Source organism: Colobus angolensis, unplaced genomic scaffold (assembly GCF_000951035.1).
Source record: "Colobus angolensis palliatus isolate OR3802 unplaced genomic scaffold, Cang.pa_1.0 Scaffold611, whole genome shotgun sequence".
Classification (NCBI taxonomy): domain Eukaryota; kingdom Metazoa; phylum Chordata; class Mammalia; order Primates; family Cercopithecidae; genus Colobus; species Colobus angolensis.
The window spans coordinates 211,486-230,446 of NW_012119722.1; the positions used below are offsets into that span (position 1 = coordinate 211,486).

General features: G+C 37.4%; 1 protein-coding gene across 1 annotated transcript in view; it reads left to right on the forward strand.

Moving 5' to 3' along the window:
- Positions 1-144: 144 nt before the first annotated feature.
- LRFN5 (leucine rich repeat and fibronectin type III domain containing 5) overlaps positions 145-18,961 on the forward strand; it is a 277,026-nt gene continuing 258,209 nt past the window's right edge. Inside the window, exon 1 of the mRNA XM_011963582.1 lies at positions 145-1,544. The gene's annotated coding sequence lies outside the window, so the exon portion shown is untranslated. The remainder of the gene's footprint in view (positions 1,545-18,961) is intronic.

Genomic DNA, 18,961 nt, shown 5'->3' on the forward strand with positions numbered 1-18,961 from the left:
CTGCTTGCCTCGCGCCTGAACTGCGGACTCGCCCCAGCGCAGTGGCCAGCGGGCGGGGCGCTGTGTGCAGCGGCACGCAGGGAGGCGGTGAGCGTGTGCAGAGCTGCCCGAACGGAGGACTATGTATGTGTGTGCGCGTTTGCGCGTGTTTTTCATTCTTCCCTTGAGAATGTGAATTGTTTAGCAGCTGGCTGCTCCCTTAGGATTCTTGACTTTGGGGAGCTCTGGGCTGTGAGCACAGCCCACCCATATAATCCATTTTGCACCGTCGGTTATATCAGGAAAAAAAGCGCAACTGGACGGGGGTGGGGCAGACCAACGAAACCTTCTGGAGACACACACATACACACACACACTCACAGGAGAGAGGAAGAATTGAAAGACTTGAGAAGACTTTGATAACCTCCCTGCTGGCCCTTCTGTTTTCCGGAAAGATCCTGGATGTTGGCTACCTTTTCAAGTCATCTTGGCATGTCTCTAGTGTTTTGTAAGCCGCTTTCCAGCTAGCTGCGTGTGTGTGTGCGCGCGTGTGTGTACGCGCGCGCCTATCTGATGCATTTGACTGTCTTTTATCCAACTGCCCAGAAGCAAATGTGTTAAGTCGGCGATGCCCCTTCGTGCCCGGGTTCTTGCAGAGCTCTGAGGACGCCCAGACCCATTTTCCTGGCTGGATTTGGAGCGGCTGCTGGGCTGTGGACCCAGGTGTGTGGATCGCTTTATCCAGAAGCTTGGAAAGCGCCAGTATTGACCTGCTTCCAGGTACATCACAAGGTCAATAGAGGGTCTTGCAGCTCTCTTGTTTCCGTGTATCTACACCTTCTTCTCTTGGCCAGAAGGATATTTACGTTTTGGTTCACAGCATTTGAAGCCAAAAGTTCAGCCCTTCGAAGTGGTTTGCTATACAAAACAAAACAAAAAAGGTAATGAGGATTGCTTATCAAACTGCTTAACAAAATCCCCGACTCTTCCTCAGCCCTTTCTCGGCTCCCTCCTCTCCACCAAAATGTCACCAGCTCTTGAATTACGTGGATTCGGGTTGGAGGAGAACTTGAAGGAAACGTGATTAAACGGCTATGCGAGAACGCTCTCTTTGCTGCCCGCAGTCCTGTGGGCTTCGAAGCCAATCGTGAGAAGGACTGGTTCCCTCCGTGCTGCTTCCTTCCCGTGGAGTGCCGGGTGTGCGTGTGCAAGTGTGAGTGCAAGTGCGCGCGCGCCCGGGTGCGAGTGTGTGTGAGTGTGAGCGTGTGTCTGTGTGTGCGTGCGCGGCCGCCCTGCCTCTGCCCGCTCCCCGGGCGCGGAGCCGCGGGTTTCATGGGGCGATTGCAGCGGATCCCCCACCCAGCGCGACCTGCGGGCAGCGGCGGCAGTGGCAGGAGCTGCCTTTCCGACTCCCTAGGATGCGGGTGCTGAGCTATGGCATAGGGCAGCGAAGTGACGAACGAGACCCGCGTACGACTGTGAAAGCCACCTGGAGCCACCTTGCCGGGATTGTACCTGCAGGCAGAAAGTCTTCCTACGACCGTCTTTTCCCCTAGAGGCACCAGGTAACAAGCCAAGGATTACTCGCCTCACCCAATTTCCTTTAGATCTTGTTTCTAGTGTCTTATCTGCATTGCAGGCTACTTTACTTATTAATGTTTTGAAAATCATTGGGAAGGGTTGAGTATCCAAGGGCTCCTGCTCTGTGATTTTGTAATACAGTTTCTAGTAGGTGAAATATAAATCTATACCTGAGCACTTAATCTAGTAGTGAAAGCTTTGGGAATATGGATGTGCTCCACCCTGAGGATATTTTTTGAGAGCTAGGTGTGTGGAACCTGTCTGATGATGCCAGAGATCAAAATTCTGTTTCCTTCAGGCTATGGTTGCCACGGACCATTTGGTACCCAACCCTCTCCAGATTGTGGAGTGTGAGTGGGTGTTTGGTTTCCACCCATCATTTAAACCAAAGATCTTTTTTACCCTTTTCTACCTCTGGTGCCAGGTTGTTTTCCTTTCCTTGTTGTAGAGGAGCTTGCCAGATCTTTTTAGTAGTTGTAAATTACGCATCTGGAGACTTTGACTTGAAATGGAGTTTTCTTGGAACTTGGTTTGCATGAAAGGGAATATATTGTCACGGGTGTGTGTTTTGAGATTGGTGTTTAACTGCCAGGGTGTGCTTTTATGTAGCAGAATAAATCCATGAAAGAAGTCATTTTTATATCTAGCAGAACCAGGCTAAACCGATAGCCACCACCCAACATTCTCTCCAGCTGTATTGTCTCCCTCACGTCACGGAGAGGGGCTCCTGTGCGCGGTTTTGTTTTTTTTTTTCTCTGTATGATAGATACTTTGAATTTCTTTTTCTAGTTCCTCGATTTACAAGGACCGGGTTGGATTTGCGACTGCCTAATTAACATATTGGGTCTGATATGTTAAAATGAGATTCCCATGGCCAGCTGAAGCAGAACAAATTTAGTTAACTTCCAGAGCCCTTTACCCTGGCGCCTTTTTTCCCTGAATTCCCTTTCATCTTATCTCAGCGCCCGCCCCCAACGGAAAATTTCACTCCCTTCTCGAAGACATTAGAATTAACCAGATAAAGCACTTCCAAAGTAGTCTCATCAATGTTTTATTCCATAGTGAAGACGGTCTGAATAATTTAGCTAAGGAGTGTTAGTTTGTCTCCCGCCTTTGGGAGCTGCTTGCTGGCTACATTCAGCTGAGGACTTGGCCCAGCCAAGCTCAGGGTTCCCTGCTTCAGGAGGCAGTGACTGGGGCTGTTGGGGGGCGGGGGGTTCTCTTTGCTAAAGCCGCTTAGGAAGTGTAGGGGCGCTGCCTGATTTTCCTCCACTCGCTGCGTTTCTATAGATATCCATATGATGGCATTTGCAGACTTCTAGCTGGCCCATAGCTGCTCTTCTTGTCCCTGCGCACTGACGTCCCCAACTCCTCTTCGAGTCTGGGCTCGGCTGCTGCTGCAGCCCTCGCAGGCTGGTGGTGCTACAAGGCCATGTATGCAGCGGGCTTTGGGGGCTGGGCTCTGCCACTGCAGCTGGCAGGCCGGCTTTGACACTTTCTCCGGGCGGGGCGGAAGAGCTCAGCGGACCCCCTGGCAGACAGCAAGCGGATCGTGGCCGAGGCGGCCGCCTGGATGTGAGAGGAGGGAGATGCCCAGAGCCACAGAGGAGCGTTGAGGGCGGTGGTGTCCTGCCTTTGCCTGCAAAACCTTTCTCTCTCTCTCCCTGTCCCTCCCCTCGGCAATGAATATTCAAGAATATGGAAGGAAAACTGGCTACAAAAATGTCTTGATATTCAAATACTGCATGATTTATCAGGATTAAAAACCTGAAGCTAAGTGTGTATTTCCTAGATTTCCATTTGTTCCTCTTTCTAACCCCCCTTCTTGCTCTCCTTGGTTTGATCATGTCATTTGTACCCGTACTGTTTCTAGTTGAAACACCTCTGTAAAGCCAACTAACCTTCCTCCCCAACCTGGTACCCAATAAACGTGAAAGAGGAGGACATGAGGGCCACTCTTCAGATGGATTTGCTTTGTAACTTCAAGCTGCAGGGATAACCAAGGAATGATACAGAAGATACCTCGACTTTAATAGAACTTCCCCCTCTGAGGTCCTGGGTGAGCGGAGAGGGGGGAGAGTGTATTGCCTGGATTAAGTAATGAAATAAATGAAAGATAACAGATAATTGGGAATACATTAAAAAATGATTTTTTTCTTTTATCTTCCTTTTTTTTCCTTTTTCTCTTTTGATGAATTTACTTCTAATCATCTTATCACTAAGAAAATCTTAGAAATCTGATTTGTGTATTCTAAACGTCTGACAAGGACACCATTTTGTCCTCCCAAATTACCCCAGAATACTATTACAACAGTATTGATATCATACTTACAATGTTTGTTAGCAAGTAAGTTATACCTATCTAGAGAGTGCCGAAGAAAAAAGAAATGCTGGTGAATATAGGTTCTTGGAAAATAAGGTGTTTTCACCACCTCCCACCTATTTCACTTTCTTCTGGCCTTTTCCCACTAAGGGTTCGATTTTTTGCAGGTTAAGCTTTGTTCTTCCACCTTCAGCCTCAGGGAAGGCAAAGCAAACGCATTAAAATGGATGCTGAATGCTCAGAAACCTAAACATAGATGATGGTGTGATGCATGTTTGAAAATGTCACTCATTGGTGCGGATTGGACTTAGGTTAAAGGTCGTAACTAAATAGAACTACTAGCACACGGTTACATGCATAGAAGTTCCTAAGGGGGGAAAAAGATTTCTGCTACCTTTTTCTTCTCCTTTTTCTGGAAAAATGGAGACGGTACAAGTTACTTTGAAAATCTGAGTCCACTGTCCTTGCTAAGAATTGTCTTTAGATAGAGCTGTCCTGGCTCACTAGCCTGACTCATTGATGAATTAACACTTCAGGTATTGATAGGACATTTCCCAGCCAAAAGCCTACTTCTTTGTAAGCCCTCTTTTAGTCACTATTAATAGGGACAGAACAATAGGATATCCATAAGAACAAGCATAAGCAGATAGGTGAAAAGAAGTTTTCGTTTGATTCCTGCACCTTGGATAATTTCTTTTAGTCATTTCTTCCCCTTTCTCTTTTCAAGAGGAGAATGACCTTGAACACCAGGCTTCTGTTCTTTCACACACTTCTCTCCTTCCCTCATAGATCTAATGTGTATATGAGCACACACACCTTGTTTTTGAAATATGAGATTCCTGTGCTGATGTTTTGGGAGAAGTTCATAAAGGTTTAGTTCTGACTGACACCAGCCAGAAGTGATTTCTTTCCTTTTTCTCAAGAGGGGATAGCAAGAGCTATAGTTACCTGTGGGAGAATACCTCCACTCTATTCCCTCTTCAATTATTTTTGTCTCCTCTGTCATTAAATGGATTTTGCGTGTTGAAGCAGTATCTGGTTATGGCATTGGTGTTTAAATGATCTTCATATGTTATATCATGTTTTATCACCCTTTCATCTTTTCATAAATGGCTGTCATTTTCCTTTGTCCATTTAAGTCAGTTATCTGGATCTTGTTGCTGTTTGAAGCACTTTTGGCTTAGTAGTTTTGCTGAGTTTTCTTGCTGGTGAAATTGAGATCTTGCTTTCTGCTGACGTATTGCTGTGTTGTTATATGGTTGGGATGAGATGCTTGCAGGTATCTAACAATATTCCTGCCTCTACATGACACTACTACATAATATCTACTAAATTATATATTTTAAAATAAATGTATCATAAATAAGATTGCTAATAAGTTTTATTGCCAATTTTGAGGCTGGAAAAAGGAAGCTACTTGAAACTTCCTAAAGGCTTAACTGGCTAACCTAGTAGCTTATTTCAGTGATTTTTATTTTCTGGTTACTTAAAAATGTAACATATTGGCATTATCTTCAGGATTTTATATATAGTATAATTAATTTTATGTTTTAGGTATTATTGAAGAGTAAAACTGGAAATTTGGACCTTATAGGTGTGAGTGTGAGCCCCTAGAATACATAACTAGCAGATAAATTTGCTAAATCATTCCAATGACACACATGTGCATACTCTGCCTTGTTCAACAAGCCTTGAGACTGAGACTACTTATTCTGGTTGCAGAGGCCACATTTTTATTCCCATGGCATCCTTCAATCATTGAGGACTGTTTAGAACCTAAGGCTGTATAATTTGTTCATTACATGGTATGTGCATAGTGAAATTAAGAAGTATTATGTTCATAATTATTGAAGCTATTCCACTTAGAGGTGAGCCACTTTTAGTATGCTCTACCAACACAAATTGTATGTTACTATGAAAATTCCAGTTTCATATAACAGAAGACAGAAATGTAAGAATTTAATTCAAAGATAGCCAATGCTACTTTTAAGCTTTTTCATCATATTGTTGTGAAAGATACTGTGTTGCCAAAATAATTTTTACTAAACATAATTTAATTTTACATAAACATTTTACATGACATAATTTAATACTAATTATGAAGTTGGTTAATAAGTGGTAAAAATTGCAATGGAATTACATGCTTATATAACTGTGCTGTCCATCATTTCACTGATTCCAAGTAAACCACATGAAAAGTATTTATTGTTTAAACTGCAAACTACATTTGTAATATTTCTCAGAAATTGGTTTTCATAGGCAGTGTTTAAGTTACATGGTCACATTGGCAGGAAAATGTCAATTGACAAGTTTGTTCTTCTTAGAAAATATGTCTTCCTTTGGGCATATACCCAGTAATGGGATTTCTGTGTCAAATATTATTTCTGGTTCTAAGTCTTTGAGGAATCACCACACTGTCTTCCACAATGGTTGAACTAATTTGCATTCCAACCATGGCACATATTTACCTATGGAACAAACCTGCACATGCTACACATGTATCCCAGAACTTAAAATAAGAAAATATATCTTTTTACAAAAGAAATCTGTCAAAACTCAAAAGCTCACACTGTTCTTGCATTTTGTGTGTGTGTGTGTGGGAGCATGGATATAATTTATTGCTCTAAAAAATCTTCCAAACAAATATTTTGAAAATGGTATTATAATCCTCGTGGGAAACAATTGTAGAATTTTGATAGAAAATTAAATCTATTTTAGATTTTACAATAATGAAAGACTCTAGAAAAGAAGTAATACATTAAATGATTAAGGTTTCAACAAATTCTGGGAGCACTTTCTGAATTCTTAGAAAAAAACAAAAAAAAAATTCATTCAATAGATGCTCAATCAGAAATAGTGTATTTAATCAGGAATGGAAGCCTAAACAATGCTGTTTATCTTGATCTATCTTCACTCCACCACATTCAGCTCTTTAGAGGAAGTGCTAAAGAGCCTTGAAGGATAAACTTCAATTTACTTCTTGATTCCAGTGTTCATTTTTATTCCTTATTTTCTATCTTCAAGTAGGTTTTCCATGGATTTTAGTGGTATTACCTCCCAAATAATAGAATATTTGTATTAATGTGATTTACTAGTGGGGACATACCAACTACATTGCTATGAAGCCTAACTTTCTTATCTCCTTTGGAAATACAGGATGTGGTACTTTTCTTATTAGTTAGCTCTCCTTTTATTATTTTTGTATGGTGTGAAGATTTGTCAAATTTTTGGGTGGTTTATTTACACTTGTTTTTATAAGTGTTTAGACATTTGTACAGCAACATTAAACTACATGCAATTTATATGGCAGCGTTGAACACTACATGAGTAGTGAATATGCTTTATTTTATGTGGATAGATATCCTGAGATCATTAATATTCACAAATATTTTAATTTGGAATCCCACACTCAATAAAAATAGGTCTAACTTTAAATGAAAAGTTTAAGGTTATTTTTAGGAATTATGTTGGGGTATTTGCCATATATTGACTTTTTAAATATCAGGCACTTAAACAACGTGTAACTGGACATTGGGACCTGACCTCAGTAACTCCTTTTCTTAGTAACATGAAAAATACAAAGAAATGAATAAGCTTGACATTAATTTATTAGCTGAAACTTTTAGTTCTATTTTGATGTTCTACACTTTGTAGTAGGAAAGAGAGAAGAAATTAAGAAATCATGGCTGTGTTTCGTAGAGGTTGGTATTGTGCAGTAGTTAAATTAAAAGGAACTATGGAATTCTGCCTCCCTCGGTCACAGTCCTGTATAACCTTGAACAAGTCTTTGAACTTCTCTGAGCATCATAATCCTCACCGGAGAAAGAGGGCTAATAATATGACATGCAATCAGGCTATCTAGAGGTTTCAGTGACATACTTCATTAGGCACCTGACTGTTATTATCATTGTCAGCATCACCATGATCATCTCATCATTAGCTAGCGTAAGCATGAAGAGAGAAAGTATAAAGGAGGTGACAGTTGTATGGCTTCAAAAGCTCATCAGACCAGGGGTCATATAGTCCAGTGTCTTCAGGAACCAGACAGAAGATGTAAAGCAGAGAATCTAGCTGAGTTTAAGAAATCATAGACTGTATTTCTAATACACTGGAGAGTGCATGACTTACCCAAAGATGTTCAAATTTATTCATTTTAATCTCTGATGGGCATGGCATTAGACAACTTGTAAGTTCTCCTGACATATATATTCAATCTTAATTTTTTTTTTAAAACATCTCTGCCAAGTGGTCATCTTGACTAAGCTTGAGTAACTTTAGCGATTCCCAAATCACTCCACCTAAAATATATTATTTCACTTTCATATAGATGTATTATAATTTTCTCCTTTAACTTGAGCCAAAATTCTGGCATCTTGTAGCTTCTAATTATTTTTAATGTGGTAGAAAGAGGCACACAAGTCTAATTCCTAGTGGTAGTACTTCAAGTATTTGCACTGAGTTCCTTGAAATTTCCAAACCACAATTGCTGTGCTTATGACTAAACATATCTTGGCCCTAAACTGGTTTAGGACAATTTTCTGTATATCATGATTTCAAGTCCTTTTACCTTTAATGGTCAATAAATATTAGCTGTCATTAGTCTTCATCATCACCATTTTCTGGAAGGTCTTCATTTGTTATCCAAATTTTCACTTAAGCATGCCAACAACCCACGTGGGTAGACTACCATCCAGTTAAGCAGAGCCATTACTTGCTTGCTTTTGGAGCAGAGAAAGCAAGAAAATGCTGTAACTCTCCAGCCTACACTCATTTTAGATGTTACAATTTGATCAATGTTTTCTTTCCTGCTGAGCCTGGACAAGGCATTGGAGTTCTTAACATATATACCTTTTTTAAAAAAAAATAAAAATCATTTTTAAACATTTTTGTGGGTACATAGTAGGTGTATATATTTCTGGGGTACATGAGATATTTTGATACAGGCATGCAATGTGAACTAAGCACATCATGGTGAATGGGGTATCCATCCCCTCAAACATTTATCTCTTGAATTACAAACAATCCAATTACACACTTTAAGTTTACCTCTTCAAGATGCAACAACTGGTCAATCTGATCACTGGATTAAACGTATTTGCTATTATAAGTTCTGGCACTTTTTGAACATTCAGATCATTTGATTTACTCATGATAACCAAGTTACTTAAAAATCTTTTCCAATAAATAGTGAGAGAAAATTCACTAATATATTTTAATGTTATTGCTCATAATAAATATGAACAACAATGAAATGGAGCAACACAAGAAGAGTACATTTTCACCTTACTCTAAGGTGATTGGCTGGCTGCATCATGAGCTGTCTGTTCTAGACAAGAATGACTCAAGTATATGCTTTAATTCCTTTAACACATATTTATTTGGCATTTAATGCATACTTAGATTTTCTGCTAATCATTTCTCCTTTAAGTCACAGAAGCCAAAATGGCATAGATGCCACTCTAGAAAAGTTGCAATCTAGAGTGAGAAACAAATATTCTTTCAGAGAGGAGCCCTAATCCTGAATCAGTCTTGATGACATTCTCACACCTTTTCCTCTAGATACCATTGATCTCTATATTATTTACTAAATTAATTTTTGTTACCTCCTCCATTGTTTAATAAAATTGAATATTAAGCTCCTAGCAGTTTTTCAGTCGCTATATGAGGTCATCTAATTCCTAAAAAGGGGAAAAATAATTTGAATACAGAAGAAAATGACATGTAAACTTACTTGACTAAGTATCCTGGTCAAATGAGTCTTTTGGTTATCAACGTTATCCATAGTCTTGAATGGTATTGTCTTTAGGCATCCTGTTTAAAAATTTTTAAAAATTTTGCATTTGATGTGAATTCAAATAGTTGTCAAGATCAATACACAACATCTAAATATAGTTATTTCCTTAATGACTTCTTCATTATATATGTTAGCAATTGCAGAAGACCCTTGGGGACCAATCCAAGACATGTTTAAGGCAGTTCATAAATTTGCCCCTTCTTTTGTTCTTTCTGTCTCAACTGTAAAGTGTTTCTTTGATTTTCTTTGCTCTTATATAGCTAATTGTTGTCAGTGTACTTGCCTTCCTTTTAAAGTTCCTGATAGGAACTTACTAAGAACATAATAAGATTGCTAGGTATGTTGGTAAAATAAGCACCTAAGGCTAAATAAAAGTCTAAGGCTTCATCCTCTGAAACAAGCATGTGAGCTTTCCATGTACTTGCTGAGGACAGTACTGAAAGATGCTAATATAACTTGGATAATATATAACGGATGATGATGACCATCAGCATCATCTTCATCATTTTCTGAGAAGGTGGTCTTTTCCTAGCACTGTAGATTTTTACTTTTCTCTACTCTATGCACTAACCCTACAACTTTATCATGATTGCCTCTGTTTTTTAGAAGGACATATTGAGGCCTAGAGTGGTTAATTTCCTTGCCCATGATTATATAGCTAAGATGATAGGGCTAGAATTAAAATCCAAACATTTTTGATTCTAAAGAGGATGCTCTGTCGGCTACACCTAGGGGATTCCCCTTTTATCCTACTGCTTATGGCTGTTTTCCATTGATTATTACAAAAAACATGTGTTTTTAATCTCCTTCAAGGATGATGAGCATCCTCTGATTATATATCCTATTTTTAGTTACTCATGTGCTTATGGTACTCTATAAATTGCCATGTCTTATGTATGTTTATAAAAACACTTTATCCCCTAGGAGATTCTGTAGTTGTTTGTATTCAGAAAATATTTGCATCCTGAGTCTAGGATATAAATATACACTAAAACTTTTTGATAAAATAGACTGTGTGCTTTTGGGTGATTTGCTGTCTTTAATTTTCAGTTCCCATCTGCAGGAGGGACTGGCAGGCCATTTAAATGGACTGGTATGCTGTAAGTAATAAATAAATGTTCAGGTTAACGTGTTTCCTGGTGCAAAAGAATCAGAACATATTGCAATATCATAATGGGGTGAAACTTACAGATCATTCTGTCCGTCATTAATACCCTGCCATTTGTCTCATCATGCTCTGCCTTCCACTCACCTCTTCTTCTTTTGCTGTGCTATTTGTGTAGACTGCTGTTGATGCTCTTAATGAGTGCTTCAGGTGTTACTCCTGTTACCTCTTCCCTTTGGCAGAGGGTGGAAAAGAAGTCACTTGACAAACTCATTTTCTCATCTTGAATCACTGCTGTTATTTCTGTGACAGAGGGGCTTGATGATGGGCAGTCAAAATCTGGGCTTAATTCCAGATATAACTGCTATCAGGACAAATCTTTTCTAAAGTAAGCCCTGTGATGTTTTCCTATCTGTAAGCTGTATTGTTACCTCTTGAATTCAAAATGGCCACAAATTCATTGCAGTGCTTCTCATCAAGAATAGATGTGTGTTTCTCTTCTCTTTGAATCTGAACTGGCCTTTTTACTTGCTTTCAACAACAGGGATTGAAGAAGTGATATGGTATAATTTCCAAGCCTAATCCTCCAGAAACTATGTAGCTTCTACTCTTGCTCTTTTCAGAAAATGTTACCATTATGTGAAGAAACATAGATTCCTCTACTGAGGAGAAGTGGCCTGGCTAACAGCAGTTCCAATGGCCAGACATGTGGATGAGGCCACCTGAGACCATTCACACATATTAGAACCTCCAGATAATTACAGTCACAAGAGTGACCCCAGCTGAGACCAGCAGAAGAACTAACCAGCTCAGGCCAGCCCAAATTGCTGACCCACAGTTCATAAACAAATAAAATGGTTGTTACTTTAAGCCACAAAATTATGTAATCAGAATAGATAACTGAGACATCTATCTTAAGTACTGAGACATAGCCAGCCACCATACTTCTTTGGAAGGAAAGACTGGCTCTCTTTTTTAAAAATGCTTTCAACAAATATTTGTTAAATATCTACTATAACTAAGCATGATGCCCCTCAATCCATGGATTCATATATTTTTAAGGCAGAATATATTCTTTTCTTACACCTTTGGAAATATTTGCTGATTTCTCGGTAGGTAAAATTTTCTATGATATTTCCTAACATGTACATGATAAATAATTTTGATTTGCCTAATTTATAACTTACTGACTTATCGTTGCATTAGAGAAGCTCCTCTGAAAAGGTTGTCCTCTTGTGCTAGGAGTAATGCTCTTCACCTAAAACCCAAGGGAAAATTTGACTCTTTTTTCCTCCAAGTGCTATTTGGGCTTGATTTAGTTCAGTGTGATATTCTGTAATTTCTCCAAGATTTCATTGTATCTTCTAATTATATTTTGGTGATTCATATTTACTATTCATTTCTTTTGTAAATTAAATCTATATTGCATAATTACTTTATCCTGGACCTTGTTATTCATCTTCTTTTATTTAATAATATTCTCATTTATGTATCAAATTACTCTACAGGAATTTGACATACTGTTACAGGTGTAATAAGGTGCAGGTCATAGGTCATGGGGCATTACAACTATAATTTCACAACTTTCTGAGTATTGTTTATTTGCAGAAAATACATAATTAAAATGAGTGTATTTGACTTCAGTGTTTGTATTTTTAGTAAAAGAGATATATTTGTGAGGGGGTACATGAAAATGCATGTCATAGTCACTTAAATATTTTCTTCAAAGCTATTTTGTAATTATGGGTTGAAAACCTCCCTGGATTATGTTGAATATAAAATGTTTTATTTATGTTTTCTTTTTGGTACTTCTTACTGTGATCTTAGAATCTAATGTAAGATAGGTAATGTGTGTTATGCTTTTTATTTGAAATTTCTACTAGTAAATTCTAAAATAACCAGGTTCCATATGCTGCATATGGCAATATATGTATATATATATCAACATACACACTACATATACTATATTTATTATATACAGTGCATTAACATTGATTTTCTTGGCATATTTCTCAGTTTCCTTACCTGTAGAATGGGGCTAAGGTTGATGACCATCCCAAAGGCTGTTGTGAAGAGTCAGTGAAATAATGTGTTCCCAGCACCTCACACATTGACTGGCAAACAATGGAATGCTCAAACAGCACTAGCAATTATTATTATTATATATTGCAAGTGAGAAAATTACAGTTGTACATAAAGGATAATTGCAAATAATTTTATGCATAGCATGATGGCTCTTTTAAAAAATATGTCTTTATATTTTACATGTTAGACTGCAATATTTGGCCTTAGTAGATTGTCAGCTTTCAAATCTGTTTCTAGTTTATTCTATCGAGACACAGGACCAAAGGAATCTTATAAAACAATGTCAAGGCAGTACTTTTCCTTAAAGATTGATACAGAAGGTGTTAAAAAATATACTTAAAATAAAAGCAAACTTTCCTACAGATGTACAGTAACTAACTATTGTTAAACTAACTGGGATATTTTAAAAGCAACGTCTCAAATGATGTATGGTTCTAATAATTAGGCAGGACCAATTCAGGTTGTTTAGGGTTTTGAAGTAACATAATTTGGGAAATCTTTTAAAGAAAAAAATTATATAAAGTTACAAACACAAAAAGTAAGTAAAGTATCTGGAAGGGGCTTTTGTATACCATTTTTTTTTCTTTTTTCTTTTTTCTTTTTTTTGAGATGGAGTCTTGGTCTGCCCAGCCTGAAGTGCAGTGGCGAGATCTTTGCTCACTGCAAGCTCCGCCTGCTGGGTTCACGCCATTCTCCCTCCTCAGCCTCCCGAGTAGCTGGGACTACAGGTGCCCGCCACCACACTGGCTAAGTTGTTTTTTTTTTTTTTTTTTTTTTTTGTATTTTTAGTAGAGATGGGGTTTCACTATGTTCACCAGAATGGTCTCGATCTCCTGACCTCGTGATCTGCCCGTCTTGGCCTCCCAAAGTGCTGGGATTACAGGAGTGAACCACTGCGCCCGGCCAACCATTGGTTTTGTGGTACATGTTTCACTCTTATTAAGGACATGTTTGAATAATTGAGGAGAGATGAATAACTTGATTTTGTTTTCTGTTTGGGAAAATCGATCTTATAGTAGATTAGACTAATTTGTGTAACTTTTTTTTTCCCATTGATGTCTATCTCTTTAATAGTTCTATTTCTTTTAAATTGAAAATTAAAATATTGTTTAAATAGCTATGTGAGTATATGACTATCACACTTATTATTCTATTGGGATCAAAATAAATGGACAAAAGAATATGTGTAATTGATGGCCAAGTTTTCCCAATGATGTTGGGGAAAGCATTTTTTTTTTTCAGTTCTAAGTGTTGTCTGTATTATTACATTTTGAACACATGGAATAAATAATTATCTATAACGTCTATATTAAACAAAGGAAGCAGATTCAAGGGCAATTTAAAACCAAGATAGGAAATTTAAGTGAAATATATCACTCTTGGTATAAAGTGTGTATTCAGGAGGTGCTGATCAAATACATGAATTGATATGTACATTAATAAATAAATATTGATTTTGGAATGTGGCCATAAAGCACTAAAATTTACTTATATGTAGCAATAGAAGGAAACAAATTTTATTTTTTGTAGTCATTACCTCTCTACTTGTGTATATACTTTTAGTGATAGCATTTTGTAACATTTGGGGATACACAACAAAGAAAAGAATCCTAATTTTTGAAATATGAAACAGCCTTTGAAAAACAATGTCATATCACTCTAAAGATTTTTAAATATTTCCTGTGTCCCTATATCCCCTTTGTGAAATACAGTCTATACTGGGAATGAGAAATTAGTGTCAAGTCTCTCAAACTGATTCAAAGCCCATAACACAAAACTTTCTTGAACGGGGTAATCGGTATTGTAGAATTATCAGTGATTCTTAAGTGGAGAAACTATGTGAGCTGAATTTAAATGGAGTTAGCACTCACTGTTTCTGAATTGGTGCTATCAATAGTAATTTGAAGATATGCTTTGCCATTTTAAGCTGAAATGATAAATTGACTATATATTAATCCAAGATGGAGTTGAGACCTCCAGGTGAACAATGTGTAAAAAGAGTGAGACAGATGAAATTATATGATGGTCCCAAGCTTGTTGGAGTTCAGGTTCTGTAACTTGCATTTAACAGAATATTTTTGGTTTCAGCATCTAGAATTAAGGCTGGAAAATAGGGTTGTATCACTTAGAACTCATTCAGCAGGAAGTGAAAAACTCAACCTAAATTGCCTCAGCATCAAAGGAATATTTTTGTTCAGGCAACCAATTGCAGGATTATTTTCAGGCATAGCTTGACTCAGTATTTAAAAAGTTGAAAAATCAGGATCCAACTTTCAGCTCTAATTTCTCTCCATCGGTTCATTTCTTAGATTTGGAGGAATAGGTCAGGGTCGCTTCGTATCATAACAACACCCTGTCCAAAGGCTGATGGAGAAAGGCCATGAAAGAGAGGAGGGAAGGGAGAGAGAAAGTAGGAGATAGAAACTGTTTCCTGACAGTCCTAACAAAGATCCTTACATTGATTTTTTTCAGCCCTAATTGTTTGACTTGGGTCATGTTACCATCTCTGAACTTGGGAAGAATCAATGCACTATTTGATTTATTTAACCCTTCCTTCTTCTTGTCTTCTCTTTCTCTTTCTATCCCTCTTTTTTCCCTTTCTTTCAGAAATAGTTTATCTGAGAAGCCATTTTTCTGTCCCCCATGTGAAATTCAAAAACCAATAAACTTTTAGTGAACTTCTAATATTTTGGTTTGGTAATTACTGTTTCCTGCTTTAAGATTTCTTAGCAATTTTTTTTATTTTAGGGAAACAAATGGAAAATTGTCAAGCCACAGTCTTATAGCAAAATATTTGTAATGGCTGGATCTAATAGAATTTTATGAATAAAATTGCATATATTTTTCATTGAGAAGCCCACAACTGTAATATTTGTATAAGCTAAGCTTTGTCTTACTGTCATAAAACAGTAAAGGACCACATACATGTATGAACGTACACATATTTTCAAATAAGCTTATTTATTTTTATCAAATACTGAATGTCTATTAATGTGCATGCTATATATTGTACTGTTCATAATTATCATACTTTAAAAAGGTTTACAAATAAATTTAAGCTACAAGATTGTGGAAATATAATAATCTTTTCTGGCCGGGCGCAGTCGCTCAAGCCTGTAATCCCAGCACTTTGGGAGGCCGAGACGGGTGGATCACGAGGTCAGGAGATCGAGACCATCCTGGCTAACACGGTGAAACCCTGTCTCTACTAAAAAGTACAAAAAACTAGCCGGGCGAGGTGGCGGACGCCTGTAGTCCCAGCTACTCGGGAGGCTGAGGCAGGAGAATGGTGTAAACCAAGGAGGCGGAGCTTGCAGTGAGCTGAGATCCGGCCACTGCACTCCAGCCTGGGCGACAGAGCCAGACTCCATCTCAACAACAACAACAACAACAACAACCAAAAAAAAAAAAAATCTTTTCTTCATTTTAAAATGAAATATAGTAAAATTATAGAAGGGAATATGACAATGGCTGCATTTAAATATAATTTTTCTTAAAAGTCTTAGGTAACTTTTTCTCTTTGTTAGAGAGAGATCATACAAGTGCTGAAGAATTATTATAGCTTCGTATTTGTTATCATGATCTATTTTTGAATTATCTGAAATATAGAATTCTCCATTATGATTCTTCCAAGTCATACTCTTTTTTCATAGGGATAAATCCATGTTTACTTCTCAACTTCCTTGTAACTTTGTACTAAAATTTAATTTTAAGCTTATATGAGACAAAAACATACTCAAGTTTTAACTGAGTTACGATATATCATATTTTGTATTGACTTCTGGTATGATTACAGTTAGAGGAAGGAAATAATAAACCTTTGAGCCGGTGAGATATAGGTCAGTTCGAGAGTCTCTGCTTCAGTATAAGGTCAGCTCTGCTATTAAAGTTCAGCTTTCCAACCCCCTAAAGGGTCATTGCTTTTCTCTCAGGACCACAGCATTTCTAGAGTCATTGAATGAATAATTTTCCATTTGACAAATAAAACAGCCAAAATTCACCTCTTGTGGTGATACGGTTAGACTTTGTGTCCCCCACCCGAATCTCATCTTTATTTGTAGTCCCCATACCTGCTGCCTTGTGAAGCAGGTGCCTTGTGAAGCAGGTGCCTTGTGAAGCAGGTACCTTGCTTCCCCGTAGCCTTCCGCCATGATTGTAAGTTTCCCGAGACCTCCCCAGCCGTGCTAAACTGTAAGTCAACTAAACCTATTTCCTTTATAAATTACCTAGTCTCGGGCAGTTGTTTATAGGAGTGTGAAAATGGACTAAAAATTTGGGGATTTAAAAAAAAATTTTCTGTGTTTGAGTTCCCAAGTGGCATGTTAGCAAAGTAATCAAACACACCTGTGTTTTGTAGGGGACTCAAACATGGTTCAGTTACTTGTGTATGTAATCTCTATTAAGTGGTTTTAAGATCAATTTTAATTATAAACTTCCAGTGTCTTTGCTATAAAGCTGTGTGAGAACATTAAAAATAGGTAGGCCTGACTTTCTAGTTTTAAGGTAGGGCAATGCCAACTTATATTGTTATTATATTTTAATTGCACTGGCAGGCTTCTTAAGGTCTAACACATTCTTTAAAAGTTGCATACTTATTTTGTGACAGCTAACTTCAATATTGTGGAGATGGAAATCTGAAAGTCCCCTTTTTATAGTCATTTTTTGGTCAGAGTACTCTAAAATTTATTAACTAATTATGGTGAAATCACAACTCAGCATTCCATTTGGGAGGAAGTTGCTGGCAGCCTGTGAAGAAAATAATGCAGTGTGGTTAACTAATGTTCCTGTTTCCTATAGTGTAATGTAACTAGTTTAATAAATTACATATGCAACAATAATCTCCTGAATTATCAAGAAGGAAATAGTTCCTAGGCCTCTACAACTAAGGTATTGCAGAGTCAAATACCTTGTGCTTCAAATATTTAGACTTTGAAATAACCTCTGCTCCTAACTTCAGCATGGGTAGCACATACTCCATATATTTCACTAGATAAAGATACTTTGAAATATTTAATATTTTAAATATAGTCCAAGACAGTATGCTTTTGTCATTTCAATCAATGTGGACCGAAATTTGAACGACTGGTTAATTTTCTTGCAATTAATCCTTTTGTGAAAATTTCGTTGCCACCATTTAATTAAAATCAACAATAGATTGTTCATAATCATGAACAAGGAGAATATACTGTAATATAATATTATATCATTTGTAGCCTCTTCAAATAATTCTTCAGAAAAGAGAAACATTGAACTAGAAGGTTAACAGTGAAAGTAGCATATAGCAAAAAATAGAAAAATAGTGTCTTTTCCAGTTTGGGTAGAGCAGATTTATTGTATGAGTCTGCAGGGAATCTGCAAAGTGCTCTAAACACTCACTTTTAATTGAGATAACCCTGAGTTTCTTGAAGTATAACCAGTGACAGACTAAAGTAACATTTTGGTTAAGCAATGTTGAATTACGAAGTACTGTTACTCTACATTACTGCTGGGAACCTTAATTGAAGTTCAGAATCTGACTAAAAGCAACAAAGGCAACTAAGCAAAAAGAAAGAAACAAAAGTTCTAAATCGTACTTTTTAAAATCAGTTTCTTCACAGTTTACCTCTAAGTGTATATACATGCACATACACATTCACAGGACTTATAATTTTTCTCATTCCCTTCCTTTGTTCCCCTATTTGGATTAAATAATGTTCCTGCTGCTTCTTAATTTTTTTTTTCTTTTCTATGTCTTATTTGCAGAGTTGACTATTTCCAGATAAAATATCCTAATCATAGACAATTCAATTGCCAGTTTAATTTTTAATGAAGCAGCTTTAAGGATGTGCTTTTTACCAGTATTTTTATTCATATTTTTCTAAGATACAGATTGCTTTATTATCATCATCATGATTAATGGATGAATATTTAAAGATGAATAATGACTGAGAGAGGATAGTACAATTGTAGTCTGCTGTTCTTCATGTAGTACTCTGTGTTGTACTCTAACATTGATATGGCTTGGCTTTCTGTCCCCACCCAGATCTCACCTTGAATTGTAATAACACCCATATGTCAAGGTTGGGTCCATCTGTAGGTAATTGAATCATGGGGG